Source organism: Falco cherrug, chromosome 2 (genome assembly GCF_023634085.1).
Source record: "Falco cherrug isolate bFalChe1 chromosome 2, bFalChe1.pri, whole genome shotgun sequence".
In the NCBI taxonomy this organism is placed as follows: domain Eukaryota; kingdom Metazoa; phylum Chordata; class Aves; order Falconiformes; family Falconidae; genus Falco; species Falco cherrug.
In genome coordinates, this window is record NC_073698.1 from 87954016 (window position 1) to 87977634 (window position 23619).

At 35.8% G+C, this 23619-nt stretch overlaps 1 long non-coding RNA gene across 1 annotated transcript; it reads right to left on the reverse strand.

Annotated features, from left to right (window-relative positions):
- Window positions 1-6863: 6863 nt before the first annotated feature.
- Window positions 6864-12279, reverse strand: LOC114016982 (uncharacterized). The gene is made up of 3 exons (XR_003561766.2): window positions 12232-12279; window positions 10742-10786; window positions 6864-7778 (listed from the first exon to the last, which is right to left on the reverse strand). It is a non-coding gene; the product is annotated as an uncharacterized LOC114016982 (long non-coding RNA).
- Window positions 12280-23619: the final 11340 nt, after the last annotated feature.

Consider the following 23619-nt stretch of genomic DNA (forward strand, 5'->3'; position numbering starts at 1 on the left):
AGGACTATAAACCTTACTGTGACCAGCCTCTGAGGGGATATTTTAAACTGAAAAGAAAGGAATTAAGGTTTCTGAGAAATAAATTGAACTCGCTAATACAGTTCTCCTTGAGTTCTGTAAGAATATGGTGCATGTGTGAGAAATACGTTGGTGCCATTATCTTTGTGGATTTCACAGGATCTTCATAGGTTACAGACAAGCACATATAGCATACACATAACTGATTAATTTATTTATTCTTATTTATTTATTTATTTATTCTGAGCTTCATATTGCAGCTTTGGCCTTAGAATCTGCTTATGACACTAAGATAATAGCAGCAAAAAGACTGGTAGTCATGTCCCTGATCCCTGTGTCTCCATCTGTATCTCACACACAGTAGGTCACATACAACCAAACGGGCACTCTGAGTGAGTCTGTACAAGAAGTTCATCTCACGTGAGGTGAAGATCCTTTGCAGATCACACAGTGTGAGGAGGGCAAGATCCCCAGACAAACGTGTGCACCCGTGAGCCGTTGATTTTCCCATCTGCCTTCAGTAACCAAAATGAGACAAGGTCAGATGCCTGTTCCTGCAGACGCCAATCATCTCACAAAACTCCACAGTAGTGTCTTCCCCAGCCACCCTCTGCTCACTTCAGCCAGAAGTTCTCTGGCTCTTCTAAACTTCCTTCTTCCTGTCATATATCAAAATAGCAACAAACTTAATACCTGTAGTGAACACCCTTAGGTTTTGCTTTCTTTGTGGCTTTTTCTGTTTTCTTCCATTAATGCATCTATTTGTTCTTGTCTCTTTCCTTCTGCCTCAGTCAGCTGTGCATTTGGTATGCATACAAATTTAATACTGTGCTACCAAGGCAAGCTCTGGCTTAAATAATCATAAAGGTTTACAGTGAGAGTGTATCTCAGTGCTCTTGGTTTCATCATGTTCTGGTACAACCAGAATATCGATATAAACAGACCAACTTCTCACAATGGAAATGCCGTATAGGGAGACAGTCACATATTAGTAATTCCGTCTCTCATCTCCATAGATGTGACTTAACATCTGTTTTAAAAAACAGTGTGATGTCATTTCCCAAGTAAGTCTGACTCATGGATATGGTCACTTGCACCTCAGCAACTTCTGGACACTGGATATGAGTGCCCCCTCAGAGTCCCACACCAGCAGAGCCATGCTCAGAATAAGCAGCCAAAGGTGCAAAGGGTGATAGCACAAAATGAAACAGCAGTGATGATCCTGACAAGGAATACGCTAGAATATTGATCAGGAGGAGCAATGTCAGAGAATATCTGGAAAGAGTCAGAGGAAAACATGCATATAGGAACAGCTTGATAGACTTACCTTCTCCTCTAGAACGTGAACACTGGATTAAAACCCAGATGAGACTAAAATATATTTGCAACTTCTATCAGAGCTAAGTAAAAAAATATATCAACAAATAATATTCAAGTTTTACCTAAAATTTTGCCATGTGCCTAATTTTCTTCTGGACTTCCCTGGGAAATGATAATTTTCACCTGTCACTTCATTGTGGTTTAAACCCAGTGGGCAGCTCAGCCCCACAGAGCTGCTCACTCACTCTCCCCCAGTGGGGTGGGGGAGAGAACCAGAATTGTAAAAGTGAGAAAAGTCTCATGTCAAGTAAAGGCAGTTTAATAAATAAAGTGAAAACTGCACATGCAAGCAAAGCAAAACAAGGAATTCATTCACCACTTCCCATCAGCAGGATGGATCTGGGCTCTATCATGCGTAATGAAGACTGCAAGAAAAACACCATCACTCTGAACATCACCCCTTCTTCCTTCTCCCCCCCAGCTTTTATTGCTGGTTGAGACGTCATATGATATGGCATATCTCTTTGGTCAGCTGGGATCAGCAGTCCCAGCTGTGCCCCTTCCAAACTTCTTGTGCACTGCCACTCTGCTTGGTTGCTGGGGTGGTGTGAGAAGCAGAAAAGGCATTGGTGCTGTGCAAGCCCTGCTCAGCAATAGCTAAAACATAGCTGTGTTATCAACACTGTTTTGGTCGAAAATCCAAAACTTAGCACCATACAGGCTGATACAAAGAACATTTTTATCACCACCAAAACCAGTGCACACATATAAATTATCTTTTCCTATTCTGACTCTGATTTTTCCACAAAGCATTACCTACAAATTCTACAACCTGAGCAATGTCTTAAAATCTCAGGGATGGTAATGGTGAGATACTTCAAAAAGCAACTGTGTTTTTGTTTGGTTTGGTTGGTTTCTTTTTTGATTATTCCTTATTTGAAGATCATTCAATGTTCCTCATGGAAAGACTGGAATTAAGTCCTGTATATGCATTAGGCTTTCTGAATAACTGGAGTGTATACTCATATAAATAGAACTTTACATTTCTAACTATGCATATGCAGTTCAGTGCACAAATGAAAAATTCACGTTTCTTGTAAATCCAGTAAGGAATACTAATCTACAAATCTACCAAAAATCTGATTTTTCCCCAATAAAATAGGAAAAATAAAGGTCAGAACATTTTAAAGCTGAATTGCTGTTCTAGAATACATTTCTTTAGGCACAACAAACAAATGATTCAGGTTCTTTTTTTTTTAATTAAATGACCATTCGTTTGACTCTCATAAAACTGGAATTAATATTTACATTTTAGAAAATAAATCAGAACTTTGTGACATTTTCCCTGCCCTCTAATTACGTAACTAAACTAATTTTCCTTATGCATTTACATTCAAGAGTGAGTCAGTGAAATATCTTTTGCTATTACTGTTTTAATTCTTTAGAGTTCTGTTGTTATTTCTATCACAGATGAAAAGTAAGTGCTCTTGATAAAGAGATAAATAGTCACACTTTATCATTCTCTTCTTTGTGTACTTTAAATGAAATTAACTTTGTGCCACTTTTATCTACATACTCTTGCTTATCTCAGTGGACTAAGGTAAATGGTAGAAGAAAAACCTGAGCATAAACATTTCCTTCAAAAACATGCTTACTTTACATCTGATCCTTCAAATCCTGAACACCCTTCATATCCACATAGATTTCAGCAGCAGCTGAGTATGCAGTATACCTAAAGGATTAAGTCCATCCTCTCTATACCACTTTTTGTGCTCATCCCTCACATTTCTTTTTAAGAAAATACATTTTTTAAGAGAACCTGTAAATTTCAATGCAAATACAGAACTATAATTTGAATATTTTCAGTTACACTTTTGGAAATATTCCTTTTGTATTTGAGCATACTGATAGTGTTTCAAAGATTTGCACATCTTTACAAATCTTTGCTCATTACTTCTTATTATTCATTCATAACAGAAATTGTTAATGAAAGGAAAACAACTCAAACAATAGCTTGTTATAATCAACCACAAATTATTCTCAGCATTATAAAGAGACTGATAATGAGAAAAAGCAAAAATAACAAAGAACAGACAAGAAATTGTACTCTATTTCTGAATCATTTGTGTCTAGTAAAAGTTAAACATACATTATACGTTATGTATTAGTTTATTTTGTAAAGATAAAATAAAAATAGTATTTATGAGTATTTTTTAACTTAGAGATGAAAACTTTTTTCAGATGCTTTCATTGCTTTTCCAACATGAAGGTTAAGCATATTCTGACCTCCAATTTGAAAATAAAATAATGGTAGGAAAAGGTATTTGGTGTGGGAAAATATTGAATCACAGATCAGAAAGTAACTAAATAGTCATGCTCTTGTATTTCATGACTCCAACAACAATAGACAGTTCCAAAGGATTTAGTCCTCTTGTACTTGTGTTCTGCGTTACTGTTTCCATTTGGACATTTCAGCTTTTCTTCCCCCTGCCCCCTCCCACCCCCCCACCCCCCCTGTCCTCTTCCATTTTTTAATTTAATTTCCAATCTACTGTAGGAATGTTAATTGTTGTCCTCCCATGACATTGGGTATAGAAGCATCTGCAGAGTGAGTAAACAACAGCTACTAAGTAATCATTATCGTATTTGGATTTAATTTAATTTTTGTTTGTTCTCTTTCTTTCTCTATAGGGTGAAGAAGTAACACCTGCCTAGGAAGAAGCATCCAGAGATAATTTATCTCAATTACTTCTCCAGAAATTATCTACTTAATTCTGAAAACAGTTATGAGGCATTGTTATGCTAGGATGTTTCAGAGCTGTTAACTTGGAGGCTATCACACTTCAAAATACTCATTCCTCCAAGTCTTCATTCCTTTAACATAAAATACCTTCATTATATATATACATATAATTACTAAAATTAAGATAGCAAATCATCCATCTGTATTGGGTCTGGCTGAGATGGAGGTATATTTCTCCTTACCAGCCCTCATAGCCCTGCACTTTGTATTGGTAGCTAGAAAGGTGTTGGTAACACACTGGTATTTTGGCTACTGTTAGGCTGTCTCTCCAGCATTCCCCCCACCTCATCCACCAGGAGTTGGCTACCTCATCCACCAGGAGTTGGGCAAGATTTTGGGAGGAGACATAGCTAGGACAGCTGACCCAAACTGACCAAAGGGATATTCTATACCATATAATATCTGCTCAGCAATAAAAGCTAAGAGAAACAAGGATGATGATGATGATATTCATTGTTATGGTATTTATCTTCTAGACCAACCGCTACATGTACTGAAGCCCTACTTCCCAGGAAGAGAATGGATATCCCCTGCAGATGGGAAGACAATAGATCTTTCTTTTCTTTGCTTCTGTGTGTGATCTTTGCTTTTGCTTTATTAAACTGCCTTTATTTTGACCCACGAGGGTTTTTTTTTTTCAATTTCATTTTCTCCCCATCCTGTCCTGCTAAGAAGAGTAGTAATAAAGCAGCTTGGCAGGCACCTGGCATCCATCCAAGGTTGACCCATCACACCATCAAACTCTTATGTGTCTTTGATCATTTCTCACCTTCCCTGTTTTTAAAATGCAGTAGGTAAATCTAAAAGATGCTTCCTGTCACAAGAAGAGATATTACTGAATTTGATGTTGTATGATCATGGTTCTACTCTAGGCAACTTCTTTTTAATCTAAGCTATCTGTATATCCAAGTACCTAATATATTTCTATCTTGTGCATTTATCTTATTTTAGAAAAATATCTTAAGTTTGGGTATTTGTATTGCTGATGTATTTATGTAACCTGTTACAGGCACAAATTAACATTTGTGTGTGATGTTAATGACAGATTAATTTTCTTTTTTATTAGCAAGTACTTAAAAAAATAAATCAACATAAATGTATCCAAGTCCAGCATTACCATGCATCCCTATTCCTAATTCACTCTCAGTCACATCTCACAAATTGTTTAAGATGCTAGACAGATGTCACCTGATTGACTAAAGACAAAAAAAATTCAAGCTTCAGCAAGCCAATGGGGAATTCAAATCAAGAGGTGATAATGCTATCTGAAAATGACATTTTCCTAAACCTAAAGTTTGTGATTTCTCAGAATTATTGTACCCTTGATCTTGGTTTACAGTTATAAAAAATACTATATTTTTTGATAGATTACTTAAAATCTTATAATACTTGGTCCTTACATAAATGTACAGATAATTCCCTCTAATACTGACTCATTGGTTGATATTGATGTGAGTCAATATTAGACTTGATGGTTTACCAACTGTTAATGATTTATCTACAGTCCTCAACAGCTTCCAATACTTCTGTTGTAAAACATCTTAAAGCAAACTGAGAAGGCTGTGCTCCCTGCAGGAATTTCTTAGCAGCTTTGTGAAATATCTAGCAGATGACTTGCAGTGGGGAACTAACTGAATCTGTGTGGAGACTATGAAGACTAAAAGGAGGTCTGCAAAGCAGTTCAACACCAACATGAATTTGACCACTGGATTATCAGGTATTGAAGAATGAAGATGTCCTGTTCTGTATTAAAATAGCCACACATAGCCCTTTAGACAAAGATATATGGAAAAGAATAACAGGACATAACCATCAGGAAGTTCTTCAGCAATGAAAGAATCACCAAGTGACTGATTACACTTAAAGAGCAATGGTTGAAATAATATGGGAGAGTCTCAACAGCACTCTGTACAGTTTCTCCATAAACTGCTAGTCTAATAATATGGAGGACAGTATGAACTAAAACACTTTTCTCACACTTAGCAATGAAAATTCAACATTCAAATGTTAACTGCATCTAACATTGCATTTAGATTGTGCTTTAAAATCCATTTTCTACAGCATTGATTTTACAACTAATAATTATTTTTTTTCTCTGTTACAAGTTTCCCATAATTAGATGCAATAGAAATAAAAGTAAAAAGTACATATAAAGGGTGCAGTAGTGCTTTGCTGCCAACATCCATACTAAGAAGGTCAATTTACTAGCTGTTACCCTGCCAAATATTTATTTGAGCATAATCAAACAATATCTCAGATTGATGCAATGGATAACAAATACTTTCAGACAGTTTCTTGAGCATTTTCTTTCAATGTCTGAAAAACATTAAACAATCTCAAGTATATCTTGCAACGTGGGAAAATAAGCAGCCAAATAGAAGATTTTCCTGTCTCAACAGAGCCTTTATAGAGATGATCTCAGAACTACAGAAAAACACTGTGCCTATCTACTGTCCTTTTATTAAGCTGTCCCATAATCCATTGCCCTATAAAGATACTTCAATGACTTTTATATATGGTAGACTACAGCAATGACTCCCCATGGTCTTAACCACAGAAAAGCAACATTACTTATCAGTCATTAAAATTTAAGTAAAAAACATATTTCTAAGTTTTTGGGAAATATACACTAGTTAAATCCATGAAAACAAACATAGAAATAATAAAAAAATAAAGGTACTTTCACATTTTCAGTAAGAAGTTTTAGTTTTTTATGTAGAAAAATGTCATCAAGGAGAAATGTAAAACATGACTTCATGTTAACTTTATCATTTTTACATTGCTGTTTCAAAATACCCATCTCTTGCAACATTCATGCTGCAAAATGGTAAAAGGAATACATAGAAGCTTGAATGCTAACAATAACATTGCATATTAAACTCTTACCATTTCTGTCATTATTACATATGCTTTGGCTGTTTGAAATGTCCAAGCATGGAAGCAGGAAGGAAATAACAAAGCATATTTTTGGTATGTACAGGGCTAATAACATGCTGCCAAATGTTTAACAGTTTTAAGAATGTGAAGGTGTTACCTGCCAATCTTTTGAAGATTAATTGGAAACTGTTCTCTGATAGACAGAAACTGAATGTGTTTACCTGTTTTATGCTGAAGTTGTTGACCTAGTGAAATGCATTTTTATTACCTTTCTTTCTTTCTGTGAATGATTTTGTAGTATATTTGCAGCATCAGTAGAGAAGTTCCCCACTGAATTTATTTTGTGGTTACTAACAGAGCATATAGAAACCATTTCTTCTCTTCTTCTTAGCAGAAAATTAAACAGTGTTACAATTTGGCATGGGTATGAACTCATGTTTTCCCAGTGGCTTTTACCCGAATGTAAATTTTGTCTTTTATTTTTAGTTATACTTCTGTTCCTAATGTAAGTGTCATCAAAGTTTTGTTTTTTTCCCTTCTGATTGTTAAAAGATGATGGACCAAAAGCAATTAATCCACTGCCAATTCAAACAGAAGTAAGATGGAGATATAGGGTTTTCACATGAATTTATGAGACTGCATCTTATTGTTCTTCCTGCTTCCCCATGAAAATTACTTCAGCTGTTCTCCTGAGGTTTCTTTCCATGTTTTTCCTATACTACAAGTAAGATGTACAGCTCCTCTTCAGTGCTCTGTGTGACTGGGAGGTAAAAATGCAGACAGTTATTTCAAATGGGAATAACAACTGAGGACTGCAAAAAAAGTATTTTTTTCCCCAGAAACAGAATGAATCTTATCTCCAATAATTTCATAAATTGCTAACATTTTTCATAAGATTTACTAAACTATAGATACACTAAAAGCTTGAAACGGGATTCCACATATCCATAAATCCACATCTAGTGAGGAAAATATTAATGCAAAAATAGGATTATTTTTTCTACCTATATTCCCATTTACTGTAAACATTAATGGCAGCAAACATATTTAACTTACAAGTAGTTGTGAAATATTTCTTTAACTAAGCAGATTAATTAGTCCATGACACATAGGTGTCTTAGAAGGGGAAAAGAGAGTTAAGGTTTATTTAAATATAATTCTGATCTTACAGCAGTTATCTCATTGCTAAAAGGGCTGATTAGTCAAAAAATATGCTAATACAGAAAAAATTATAACACAGAGAGCTCTAAGAAATGGGAGGGGGGTGTTGTTTGGTTGTTTGGTTTTTTTAAGATTCTTGCTATTTCTGCCTAACATGACATTCTTGTCAAAGCTACTGTTTACCAAGAAAAAGAAACTATTGGGAGATTCTTAAGAATTCTCAAAATCTCATCCAAAAGTTTGAGAAATGAGTGTTCTGGAAGAAAGGATTTGAAGCATTGTGAAGTTGTATATAGTATTTTGGCAATGATTCAGCAAAGTAGCTAGGGAGGTGATTCAGGGAGACTCTAATTTTAAAAAAAATATTATGTGTATTGTACTTTATACTTTCTCAACATGTGTCATTGTAGTGTAGCTCTACAATTACAGTTCCTTTCAAGTATTACAGCAGGTTTTACCATGTTATGCAAAATAATGTTCTGTGTCATAAGTAATATTCATGAATATGCAGTTCAATTGTGCATTATAACTTTTCTTACAAAATGAATGCCACAATGAAAGGCTTTGCTCCAAATTCTTATAATACAAAGCTTGTTTTTTCTAGAAGGGAATTATAAAAAATAGTGTCTAATTATTGATAGATTAAAGGACTCCTAAAGTATGTTTTTGCAACATAAAAGAATGGGCTATTGGCTCTTCTTGAATTTTTGCTTTAAACCTGTCTAGCACTGAGGAAAAATAAATTAAACAAATGAAAAAAAAAAAAACCAACATCCCCAAAAGCACCCAAAAACCCAATCAAAAAATCCCAACCCTGTATTATTTTCTTTTTAGGTAAGCCAATCCATGCATATCTTGGTAACGTTCTTCAGTAAGGTATTGATCACAAAGTAAGATTTTTCTGTAATTAAGGTAAGCAGATACAAGTATATAGATGATGCCAAATGAAAATAATGGGAAGGTGTAGAAAATAAGTATCAAATAATCTTACTACTATTAAAAGGGAACACAGTAGTGACAATAAGGAAACCAGTAGTGTTTATACAGGAATAAAAAGTTGCATTAATGAAAAAAACCCAAACAAACCAAAAACCACCCCCAAATCTGAAAAAAAACCCCAATATTTCCTGTGCATTATTACCCTATTCTTACCTCAAAATTTCTTATAGTGTTATATGAAAAGGCAGAAATTCGGAAGTACTAACATGGAAAATCCTGTCAGTCTGACTATATTAACTCATTGAGTTGTATACTCAGGCATACAAAGACAAATTCTAATTGACAGTAAATGAAATGACATCCCAATAAATCTTCAGATAACAGTGGGAGATTTGAGTAATATTTGTTTCTTTCCATTCTTTTGAATCCTTCATTATCTCATATGCAAATTCTCCCATCTAAAGGATCTGCAGAGGGCTATAACAAGATGCTTGACCTCATCAAGCATGGTCTGCATGGTTATTGGCTTGACTTGGTTGACATGAACAGTAAAGAAAGTTTTTATCTCCAGAGACAAACTTTGTGAATTGTTGTGCAATAGAGGGTTACTGACAAACAACATATAGGCCAGTGTACCATATCTTTTACAGACAGCATATTATGAGCAATTTCTACCATCATCCCTGCACTGCAAGTATTCTGTTGTGATATAAGTTATCTCAGTTTCATGGTAAGCACCACTGAACTCCAGTGGTATAAAGGTTCAGCAGCAAAGTTGTTAGTATAATTGTTGTCTGAGATGAAGCTGGTCCAATGCCAGACTGACCAAAGTTGCCTCACGGTCTTTTTTAAGTTCCTCTAATGGACAGGAGGAAAAGCAGAAATACTGGAGTGATGGCTATCATCACAGCTTTCCTTCTGTCAGGCACCCACTCCCTGCAGTTTTCTCTGGCTAAGATCTTTCTTTGTTTATTAACACTTGTACTCTTGCCATGTCCACTGTGTACACTGTGTTATGGAGCTCTGTCCACATGAAACAGAAAAAGCAGTTCCTGATCTCAACCTCTTTTCAGACTGCCACAAGAAAGGAAGATAAAATCAGTGATCTATTTCTTTTTACAGTTTGTTTATATATATTGCTACTGGACATTTTCTTTCAGTTTCTGCACCAAATCATTATTGGCTAATTTCTTGCAGGTGTCACAGAAATCCCATTTGGAGGCTGAATCTCCCTTTACATAGGATTAATGTTTTTTTTTAAAGATAAAGTGGATAAAATATTTCTATTATATTTTCTGTTTATTTTTCTGAATCGGTTGCTGCTAAAATCAACATACCCACTTCGGACACTTGTACTTCCTCGTTTATGCCAATTATTAACTGTTGAGGTCTTCTTAATGGAGTTGTGGCTGCTAATATTAAAGCATCAGTACAACTTTCCATCCACCAGTCTGTAGTTTTGACCTATAATGAACAACTGGATAGGTCTGGAAGGTAACACTTTAGAGCTGAACATGCCAGACAGAACTAGACCAAAAAGACACAAGATAAAGCTGGTGAACATTCAGGTGGACAAGCCTGAGTACAGAAGAACAAGAAGAGTTGTACATATTGAAAACAAACCTGATCAGAAGTGACAGTCTGACTATGTTGTGGAAATGAGGAAGTCTGGAAGAAGAAAGTGCAATAAAGAAACGGACTTGTAAGACAGCAAAACCACCCCAACTAACAAACCAACCAATCCCCCCCCGCCCCCCCCCCCCAAAAAAAAAAAAAAAAAAAGATTACCACAATTTTTTTGTCAAGAGATTCATAAAATTATGTTTTAATTAATCCTTAATTAAATCTGGTACAAATGGAACAGACACTAGAAGGTACATTCTGACATTCTGACAGTACCATGTTAATTCTATACCCTTTCTATAGATTTCACTGTTCGATTTTTTTTCTGTATTGTAACTTCCTAACATATTGTTTATCATACAATTTTTTAACAATAAATTGTGACTTATGGAGAATATGAAACATTCACCTTATTATGATTAAAAAGTGTTAGTGTTTTTTGGTTTTGAAAATAAAACCTAAAAAACCAAACCTCAAACTTTTTTCTTTCCTATTACTTACTTGCTGCACTGTCATTATGCAAGCACCTCAAAGAGAATGGAGGAGGATATTAAAACAATTTTTATGCACAGAAATATATTTAAATAAATATGTCTCATAATTTTAAGCTGAAAAAGGAAATTTTAATGTTCTGGTTAAATTATTTTTTTTAAATGAGATATATGCAAATGAAAAAAATATTGTTTCTTTAGGATGAATGTGTAAAGCCTTGAAGAAGAACTCATTACTTGAAGGCAAATAAATGTATCATTTATGCTGTAACTCAGCTTGGAAAAATGATTTTGTGTTAGTTGTTCTGAAATAGAATTTCTTTATATGAAGCCTTAATAAACTGGAAAGATGTGGTTTCATGCAAATGACTCACAAGGCTTCCTTTGAAACAGAAGAAAAAAACCTCCAAACCTCAAGGTGTAATAGCATAAACGGACATCTTTGCTTCAGAGAATATTTTATTCAAGCTGAATAGTAGCAACTTAGCAAAGTATTAGTAATGTGGCTTCTTTATAGGATTATATGAAGATCCTCTGTTTTTTAGGGCAACAGCAACCTATCTTCTTCACCTGGGAAAGGATCCCAGATTGAGCCACTTGTGCTTTCTATTGTAGAGGCATCCTTTATGCCAAAAGAAGTATTTTTGTCAGTTCTCCTCAGCCACTTCCTTCACCCAATCTCTAGTTAGATCTATCAACAGTAGCCACATCTGAAAAAGTAAACTTCTTTTAAAGAGATTGTTTCTGTATTTTTTAGTCTTTGTATACAGCAAATTTAAAAACACAATGACCCATTAAATATCACAATTAAACAGCTTAAGGCAGCATTCCAGCTTAAAGCTTTTTTTTTATGTCATACTGCACTAAAAATTTGAAGAGTAAGCATGAAAAGAGTCTGAAGGTTAAAGAGTGACAGAACTTAAGAGTCTGATAGGAAGACTTTAAACCTTGAGACAGCATTTGTCTATGGTGTGCAGGCCAATGTGAGGACCTCTGTACCTGTTGAGTCCTGTTGTGCAAAGCAGATGAAGGCATAATTTAGAGAGGCTTGTGGTGGGGTAAAGAAAGGATCATGGGATGAGGGACTGCACAGGGTTCAGAGGTACATTGCTGTTACTGATTAAACTGGTAAATAATGACCTCAAAAAGTTTTGAGCAGCTGCTGGTGTCAGAGATCAGATTGATCTTTGGCAAGAAAGAGTGATGGTAACAGAGTTGAAAGTGCTCTGGAACAGAGCAGAGCCCCGAAGTATTACACCCCAAATGTTCTTGAACTGCAATCTGCTTTGCTCTGTTTTATTCTGGTTTGGTTACCAAACTGTCCATAAACTAGAATTGATTTCAAAAACATGTTAATGATTCATAGGTGCTTGCTGAATAGTTTGGACAACTACTTTTGAGATAATGCTGTGTTTCTTAATATACTTGCTTCAATTTAATGTCTGTTGTTTGTGCTGTGGTTTTGGCTACAGAATTAATAATTAAACACAAGTTCAAGAGCAGATTTGTCTGACCTCAGGTTGTTTATTGGGAAAACAATCAGTTAAATACAATGGAGGCATCTGTCCAGGGGTCATCAACATAACATAATAAACTACTGAGCTGTGATGGAAGGAAGCTTCCTAAAGATAAATCAATTCTCAATAATATTTCTGCTTTTTTTTTTTTAGATAATTTACTAATTTTTCTGTTATTTTATTTTGCATTTGTATGCAGATCACTTTTACAAAAAGCATCACTTTACATGCCTCTTCTGGCTGGTCAATACCTTTCCAATTTATCTGTTATGTGCTGTGCAATCTCTGCTGTGCAGTTGCAATTGAACATAGCGTGTAAGATGGGTGGAAGGAAAAGTAGTCATTGAGTGTGAGCATTTTTTCTGAGAAAACGCTCAAGCTTTCAAGGTTCATGCTGGACCTTGTTCTCACCAGCAAGGAGGGGCTGCTGGCACATGTTGAGCTACGGGGCAGCCTTGGTTACAATGATTATGAAATGGTGGAGTTCAAGATCCTTGGGGCAGTGAGGAGGGTGTAGAGCAAGTTCGCTACCCTGGACTTCAGAGGAGCAGACTTCAGCTTCTTCAGGGATCTGCTTGGCAGAGTGCCATGGGATAGACCCCTGGAGGGAAAAGGCACCTAAGAAAGCTGGTTAATAGGAGGATCACCCCCTCCAAGCTCAGGAGCTATGTGTCTCAACAAAGACAAAGTTCAGCAAAAATGCCAGTAGGCTTGCATGGATGTACAAGAAGCTCCTAGACACATTAAAACACAAAGAGGAAGCCTAAAGGGGGTGGAAGCAACAACAGGTAGCCTGGGAAGAATACAGAGAAATTGTATGAGCAGTCAGGAATCACATTAGGAAAGCTATAGCCCTCAAAGATTTAAATCTGGCCAAGGACATCAAAGGCAACAAGAAAAGTTTCTGTAGGTACATCGGTGATAAAAGGAAGACTAGGGAAAATGTGGGCCCTCTCTGGAAGGAAACAGGAGACCTGGTTACATGGAATATGGAGAAGGCTGAGGTTCTCAGTGACTTTTTTGCCTCAATGTTCACCAGCAAGTGCTGCATCCACACAACCCAAGTTGCAGAAGTCAAAGGCAAGGACTAGGAGAATGAAAAACTGCCTGCTAAAGGAGAAGATCAGGTTCAAGACCATCTAAGGAACCTGGAGGTATACAGGTCTGTAAGACCTGATGAGATGCATTCACAGGTCCTGAGGGAACTCACAGATGAAGTGGCTAAGCCACTATCCATCATATTTGAGAAGTTGTGCAGTACAGTGAAGTTCCAGCTGGCTAGAAAAGGGGAAACATAACCCACTTTTTAAAAAGGGAAATAAAGGAGACCTGGGAAACTACAGATTGTCCAGTCTCACCTCAGTTCCCAGCAAGATCATGGAGCAGATGCTCCTGGAAACTATGGCAAGGCACATGGAAAATAAGGAGGTCATTGGTGATAGCCAGCACGGCTTCACTAAGGGCAAGTTGTATTTGACATATCTGGTGGCCTTCAGTGATGGGGTTGCAATGCTGACAGATGAAGAAAAGCAACTGACATCACCTAACTGCACTTGTGCAAAGCATTCAACACTGTCCCACATGACATCCTTGTCTCTAAACTGGAGACACATGGATTTTATGGGTGGACCACTCAGTGGATAAGGAATTGGCTGGATGGTTGCACTTAAAAAGGTGTGGTCAACGGCCTGATGTCCAAGTGGAGACCAGTGATAAGTGGTATTTCTCAGGGATCCATACTGGGACCAGTGCTGTTCAACATCTTTGACAGCAACAAGGACAGTGGGATCGAGTGCACCTGCAGCATGTTTGCTGATGACACCAAGCTGAGTGGTATGGTTGACACACTGGAGGGAAGGGATGCTATCTAAAGGGACCTTGGCAGGCTTGAGAGGTGGGCCTATCATGTGAATCTCATGAAGTTCAACAAGGCCAAGTGCAAGGTCCTGCACATGGGCTGGGGCAATCCCTGGTGTCAGTACAGGCTGGCAAAGAAAAGATTGAGAGCAGCCTGAGGAGAAGGACTTGGGGGTGCTGGTGGACGAAAACCTCAACATGGTCTAACAATGTGTGCTTGCAGCCCAGAAAGCCAACCAAATCCTGAGCTGCATCAATAGAAGTGTGACCAGCAGTTCAAGGGAGGTGATTCTCCCCCTCTACTCTGTCCTTGTGAGACTCCGTCTGGAGTACTGTGTTCAGCTCTGGGGCCCCCAACATAGGAATGACATGGACCTGTTGGAACGACTCCAGATGAAGGCCCTGAAGATGATCAGAGAACTGGGCCTCAGACAGGCTGAGAGAGTGGGGGTTGTTCAGCCTGGAGAAAAGAAGGCTCTGGGGATACCTTATAGCAGCCATCCAGTACCTGAAGGAAGTTTATAAGAAAGGTGGAGACAGACTTTTTAGTAGAGCCTGTAGCAATAGGGCAAAGGGTAATGGTTATAAACTAAAAGATGGTAGATTTATATTAGATATAAATCTAATATAAAGAAATCCTTTACTGTGGGGATGGCAAGACACTGGAACAGGTGTCCCAGAGAAGTTGTGGATGCCCCATCCCTGGAAGTGTTCAAGGGCAGGCTGGATGGGGCTTTGAGCAACCTGGTCAAGTGGAAGGTGTCCCTGCCCGTGGCAGCAGGGGTTGAAACTAGACGATCTTTAAGGTCCCTTCCAAATGAACCATTCTAAGATTCTATGACGTGTTGCTGAAATCCTAGTGATCCATACCTAATCTGGATTTCTGGGTAAGACAACAGGAGGAAGGTGTTGCAAAGTCATGACGGTGGAATTTACAATTACAATTATAGCTGACTAAGGATGGATTTTAAAAAAAGACATAAGAAAGAAAATGGAGACACCAAATGCTAACAGTTATTCAGGCTTTTATTTTCAATAGTAGGTTTCTTCAAAAGATATAATTCTGTTAACATTTGCTGGCATTTCTAAAGATGTAAAAAATTATTCTGTGCCCTATAATTTTAAATAGATGTCCAGTCATTTATCGATTAAAGGAAAAGAAAAACCATAATAAATATTTGTTGGTGTTTACTGGATGTGATTTATATGAATACAGACTGCTGCATCTGCTTTTATTATTCAAGAACCAGATCATATGTAATTTCAATTGACTGACCTATGGCATCTCACAAATCACATATTTTCTTATTCTTAGATGGAAAAATATCATTGAAACTTCTTCATAATAGAAAAAAAATCTAATATTTAATCTATTTGTATATGCATATGCAAACCTTTCCTGTGATCTGCTCTTTCGCTAATACATTAAACCATTTGCTATTATTGAATAATTTGCTATTATTTCCCAGAAAATTCTAAGGTGACTTTCACTGTATGTATAAATCATGAATAGATTATGGCTGTTGAATATTTGATGAATGCTGAAATTATGCATAAAATTTCCTGGTATTATTTTAGTTTTATTTTTACATTGTAATCATATTGAAAAACAGGTTTCTAGTAGCCATGCATCTGTGAATTCAACTTTTATTTCCATGAGAAATATTCTATAGGTAAATTTAAATTTCACCTTTTTTTTTTCCGGAACATTTCTGGCATGGGAAGAATTCTAGATTGTTCTCAGAAAATAACCTCTCTGCCAACACACATTAGAATGAAGAGTTTTCTTCTTTATTCAAGGGCTTGTAAAACTTGCTACAAGAGACCTTTTGCCACACTAGGGTAGCAGAATGTGTTCTGATGTGCATATTTACAAAAAGGATCAATATAATATAGATACATTAACTGTTTTAAGCAACAGACACCTAGCTCTGACAGAAATATTTCCTGGTTTAACTGCACTACACAGGCTTTTGCTGTATAGCATGAATGAGAATGGTTTTTTTGTCCCCCACTCTCTAATTTTCAGTAGAAGTACTATCTTTAAACTGAAACAACCTCCTGGAGTGTCAAAAATGTTTTAGTTTCTATGATTTCTATGAATCCACAGCAAGAATAGGACTGAAAACTCATCAGCAACTTTAACATTGACAAACAGATAGTTATCAGAATACAGTATTGATCCGGGTCAGGACTGAACAGGAAAGTAGTGTAGAACCATTCCAGTTAAAAAGCCCTTACTAAGAGATATGGTATTTTCAGCACTCACAGTCTTAACAGAAGCCAGAATAGAATAAGATCAGATGACACCTTAAAAAAGGGCCCATAATTAAATTGTTGAGGTTACTATGATAAGTACTCAGTGATGCTCTATGCCTTGTACTGTTCAGATCTTTAATGTATGGACTTTTCTGGTCTCAAAAAGCATGGATTTTTCAGTAGCTATAAATCCCTATGTATCCACTGCCCTCAGTAGACCTGCCTTGATTTATACTGGACAAAGATCTGAATCAAAGAATCTAAAAGGTCTCTATGCCATTAAAAATCTCTTAAACCATTCACTGACTAGTAAGAGCATTTTGTTTCTACCTTGTACCCATTCCAGAAGTACGTGCACTAAAGTTATTTTTAATAATAAGAATCCATTTAATGATTAATTAAAATTAATCGACTAATTTTAAAGGTATATTAATTAAACTTTTAAATGAAGTAAAATATTTTTTTTCCTCAAAATATAATGTATATGCAAGAACAAAAATTTCCAGTGAAAATTATAAATTTTTCAGTGTAGTGATTGGTCAAATTTTGAATACTTCCCTGGAAAGAATCAGCTGAGAATTTCTCTGAATGTTGCATTCTGATTTGCTTCAGAAACTATTTTTCTATAAAATATTACTCAATGAAAATCTGAAAAGTTTATGGACTTGTCATCTGCACTGTATTTTTGTAATCAAGCTCAATGTTCAAGGTAGTGTTCTTAAACTGAGAGAGGCAGATGGTTTAAGAAATACTTTTTGTGAGAAGATGGCATAAAACTAAGCTGGAGAACCTGGAGGAAAATATGATACCACGGAGAAGATAATTGTTTATTAATCCATTTATTACTAATCATACAAAAGAGAAAACAAGTCTTCAAACAGAATTTTCACTTGTATTTTTCTTATGTTTTCTTCAAATATCATTACTATTCATTAGCTTCATCAAGTTATTTTCAACATATTTCAAGGACTATTGGTTAGTTTTGTAGGGTTTTATTAAGTGTCAGGCTGTTGTAGATAAAAGGATTTTGACTTCAGTGAAATATAGATATGGGCAGACGCATTTTTAGTGTGTGACCCATTACTGATGGAAGTTAAAGACATTGCCCAATATTTTATTTAATTTGAGGTTTGCCTTCTAAAGTGTAGCATGTCACACAAAAAAGCCGATTTTCAATCTGTTTTATCACTTTACTGAAAGATTATACCAGTCCTTACAAAATGCTGACTTCTACTAATGTGATAGTACTGTATATACTGTATCTGAACTACAGTCACCCAAAGTTTTATCTGCCAGAAATAACATACAAGCAATGCAAATTATTATACTATTTCTTGTTCTTCTACTATATATATGTGTGTGTGTTTGGAAAACAAATAGTCAAGTAGAGCTATATGCATCATCTGTTGTCAGTAACTATAAAACTAAATGCTCTAAAATTAAATAACAAGACTGCCAAGAAGACACATATGGTAGACAGAAATTATATAAGTAAAAAAAAATACGTATACATAGATGTGTGTTAAAAATGTTTTACCGTTTTCAGCAAGCTAGATATAGAACTGTATGCATGGTTGGACTATATATATTAATTCACCACACGTACCTCATGGGGAGTAAGGGGCTGTGAGCTGATCTTGTAGCAAAGATCAGAACTGAAAAAATGGTTTGTAGTCTATTTTTGATGAATTCCTAGAGTGATGAATTAAAACACAGTAATTTCCAGTCTCCCTTCTCATTTTGCTCAAAATTTCTTCCAAGGGAAAAGAAGAAATAATTCCAGCAAGGGTTCATTACAGCTTCAAACTCTAGTGTAAAAGGCCTCGTTCAAACCCATAGTTTAAGGCACCAACCTCACCTTCATTGGCTTGGCATATGCAAGAAAGGCAATATCTGGTGCTGCTGTTATAGCTGATATGACTTTGCTTTGTTTGCTGGAGCTCAGACTGGAGGCACATGAGGAATCAAAACACAATAAGGAGGATAGGAATCCTTCAGGATATGCAGCCAAGTCAAATGTGTAAAGGTCATGCTCATTTATTATTTAGCTTATCACAAGGAAACTCATATGAGAAAAGCTTCTTAGAATTTGTAAGTACTACTCTACCTTTATTAGACTGATCCTGATGCAGTGGAACTGAGGTGAAGGAAATATATGCGTAAGTGGAAAAACAGGTGTTAATAATATTATGCGCTGATATGAGGGTGGATGGAGCAGTTAAAAACACATTCCTGACTTTACTGGCCATGAATGAGTGTCTACAGGATTATTCCATAGACACACTAAAATCATTAGGGCATAAGAACAAGAAATATTTCCTGGGGGGAGAGGTAGTGAAGTCTGCAGAAAGCTCATTAAAACTGTGAATGCTTTAATAAAATGAAAGGAGGGGGACACACACATCACAAATAGAAGAAAATACTGGCATAACTTTAAAGGCTCAAAATACCAAAAAGGATCTTGTGGGAAAAGGTATGTGTTGGTCACTGCTACTGTCCATTATATGGACAGTAAATATGGAAACGTCACAATTAAATTCATGTTAGGATAGCCAAGTATTGCATTATAGGAGACTAAACCCACATATTATGTTTTTTTAATCATCCATTCCACAGAAACCAAATAAATCTTCAAAAGGAAAGTGCAGTATATGACTGGATCCAACATATCTGATTGGGAAACACAGATCTGAAAGAAGAATGATAAAGGTGAAAGAGCAATGATGGGACACAAGCTATCAGTGCAGGGATGTATCTACAAATTTCCTGAAATTAGTTCTGAAACAGTCACAAATTCTGTGCTGCTGTTAAGCAGCTGCCCATGGTGCATCTGTTCCTCTCAGGTACTTTTGCATTACTAAAATAATTCAGAGAGCCTTCTAGACTGTGAAGTTTGTATGTCAGAATGGTGAAAATCCATTTTTATGGAAGGAGTTCAAGATTCAGTGCACAGCAGAAATAATTTATTGCAAATCACAAAAAGTTAGGTCTCCTAGCTTTATCATAACAATTTGCTGTGACAGCCCTCCACAGTTGCATGTAGACCAAGTCTGCACTACCCAAAGGCATTTTGTATTCTTGATTTTACGAGGGTATTGCTTAAATCTTGTGAGAGATGGTCCAACCTTCCATATGGACTGCAACAAAATCACAGGGCATCACCAGTGTCCTTTCCCTTTGCACATATTAAAGAACTAATTTGTAATGTGAATTTGCACTGTTCTAACAGAAATCTACCAGGGCTGCTAGACCAAACAGCTTGTACTGGGAGATGCCTGCAAGTGGGAACTTTCCAATTAAAATCCACTGGATTCCAAGAAATTGGAAAGATTAGCCACAGGAAGATCTCCCTGGAGCTCTTCCAGTGTTTGCAAGTTGATTCCTAGACAAATAAATACCTTAACACACAGAGGGAAGAAATGCGTATCAGACTTACGGAACATGAAAAAACTACGCAAGTGTTTTGTTCTTTTGTGTTCTGTTTGGGTTTTGGTTTTGGTTTGGGATAGGGGTGGGGGTGGTGGGTGTGTGGGGCTGGTGGGGGTAGAGTTGATGTATAATTTTTTTGTTGTTTGGTGTTTTTTTTTTATTTTTTTTTGTTTCTAATTTAAGCTTTCAATAACAGCCTTACTTGTCTAAAAGAAGTTGCTATACAGATTTGTAGCCCCTAAAGCCCTAATTCTGTAGAAGGTTGTGGTAGAAATTCAACAAATAGTATTCTATCATTTTCACTCGCATTCTGATTCTTATTTTCTAATGACCGCACACAGTTTCTTTCCTCAGGAAACATTATTTCCAAGTTTGAAGATAACAGGACATGATGCCTTGAATATGGGAGATTTTTTTTTTCCTGTTGAGAATATGTCCACTGCATTTTAGAACTGTTTGTATTAAATGAATCTTGGTCTATTTATTTTTTAATATCTGTGATACTTAAAGTAAATTACTATTAAGAAGATTCTCTTTTTTATGATTAATTAGGAGTGGAATATGGAAAGTGATTTAGGATTTTTGTGAATGGGATTGTGAAACATTCAAATTTTGTCAGATTCCAAGGATATCTAAATGTGTTTTAATGTTAGGTTTTCCTTGAGGGTAATATCACACTGATTATTAAATGTTTTGGGGGTGTAATGAAACAACTAATTTAGCGTGGATGCTAAAATGTTACTATTTCCTCCTTATTACTCATTTCCTGCTACTTGTGTGTTCTATATTGAGAAAGCATACACGCCTTGCAGAAAATCTAGGGGAAGGACACATTCTTAAACTTGAGAACAATCACAATTTTATGCCAGGTTTAGTTAAGAAATTACATCTTCCATTACTAACCTTGAAGGGATTATTAAAATTTATATATAAGGAAAATTTTTAAGAATACATGTTCAACTTATTATCCAGTACTTTTATAAAACATAGCTTTTTGTCATAAAAATCATAGAGCTTGCTTTCCCAGCTCATATTTATTAGTTTTATAAATGTATGGGTTGTACTCTCTTACATGAGCTTTTAATTTCTACCAACATTATCAAACTGCCTTTTGGATAAAATCTGAACCCGAATAAGTTGCATTTTCTTTGATAAAAGTAATGTTTTGTGATAATTTCATCTAAAGTAAATACTATTTCTGTCTTGCACAGTGGTTTCAGATTTTTTTGTCATTTTTGTTGCACTAGTCTTCATCTTTTAACTTTTAAACTTTTTAAACTTTCTTAATAATTTCCATAAATTCTAATAATGTTTTTTTCCCCACTGGAATACTGTTAGCTAGCACATACTTATATATTTATGCCAATTTATCTGTGACATCTAATTGATTAAGTTTTACATTGGTTTAACTGGTCTTTCCAGAACATTTTGATTTCACGATATGTTAAATAATTCTATCATGAAAAGCAAACTGCATTCCTTTCTTCCCCCTCCTTGTTTTGTTTTGTTTCAAGCTTGAAGAAGGCTTCAGATATTTGTTTTCTAGGATAGCAAGTCAATTAATCATTTCATATGTTCTCTCGGTGTGCTGTCTGTATACGATGTGAAGAATTCCTCTCTATGGGTGCAGTACGTGGCTCTGAGAAGTTTATGTACTATTAAACTGGCAGTACATGGCTCTGAGAAGTTTATGTACTATTAAACTTTGCGTAACTTGAACACAGGCATTCAAGGCTTTTCATAAAAAAAAAGAGAATGTCACATAGGACACAATTAATTGCTATGGCCTGAGCATCCAAAATAGAGCCAGTTCACTACCTTGCTCCCACTTCCGCCACTGGTTTCCTGTATGGTCTTAACTTGCTATATGACTTTTTAATGGCTTCTTTCCTTGTCAGTGAGAAAGAAGGGAGTTACTAGCAAACACAAGTGGGAAGATGTATCTTTAAGTGTTAACCAGATGAAAGGAATTACACTACTTCATTATCAGCTATTGCTCTCTCAATGTTGAGTACTAGCGTCAGTGGTGTTATTCAAAGTATTTTAGAATAACAGCCTGCAATAATATCTCTTAAAAAGGTATTAGTCATATGCAGACATTGTTACTGAATTTTGCTTTTACTTGATAACTCAGTAAAAATGAATCAACCTCTTTTTGAGACTGCTTTGTCTGTTCGTGTGTTGAGTAAAATAGAATATCTTGTTTAAATAACCTTCAAATCAGATTATTAGGAATCTTGTGTTAGAAAATATGTGCAGATTCGCTAAGAGTAGTGAAATATAAATATATGGAAACCAGAAGTATAAGTAAAGCTTACACATACTGGAATTATCCAGCTTTTCTTCATGTTCATCTTGAATTATGTGGATGAGACACCTGAATGGCAGTAATACTACTTTCACCTCTAGATTCTCTGTTTAAATCTAGTCCAAATCACTGCTGATCAAAACTCACCATGATTAGTGCTCTAGGATCTTGAGCTGACTTTCTTCTAGCAAATTGAAATAGATAGTTATTCACAAAATCAAAAATGATCTTTGAATAAGGAGAGACTCAACAAAAAGGTGAAGTCTGGGCTTATTAAACTTACTTAGTGAAGCTCATTGAAATGTAATGTTCAGCTATTTGTCTCCTTTTTTTACTTCTTTAAGTAACATATATGACACAGTAATCTTTATAATGCTCAGCCTATTTCAATATTCCAGTTCCCATCTCCTAGTGATGGTCGGGGTGGGAGGATAAAGTGTAGAATTTTGTATTTGTACTGTCCATATTGTACTTTTCCTCATTAAAATGTTTCCTACAAACATCTTTGCTATATCTGTGTTCAAGATGAATTTACCAATGAAAATACAAATACCACTTTAGACCCAGAGAGAATGATATTCTTTTTTGCACTCATTAGCTTACTATTTATTAAGAGAATTATGTACATATGAGAGAATGTAAGGCCAGAAGGCATTTTGTTCCTTATTCACAGAAGTATTTGTGTTGTTACACTTGGGGCAGATCAGGAGTTGAATTGGTTGGAAGATACAATAAACTTTTTTTAATTATAATTGAAGTAAAATAATATTTTTTTTGTACATTTCTACAAAATACCACTGAACTCCTATGTCAGTGATAGTTAAATATGAATGGCTCCACATCTTTTTGAGTCTCTTTGAAATCCAACACCTTTCTGAAACTTTGTGTGGTGGATCTCAAACCTAAAATTCTACCTTCCTTACATGACTAGAAATCTCTACATCAAAGGTGAGAACAACTGCTATCATCATTTTGTATTGCTGCTGTAATGGACCAAAAATGACTATCTAATAGAAT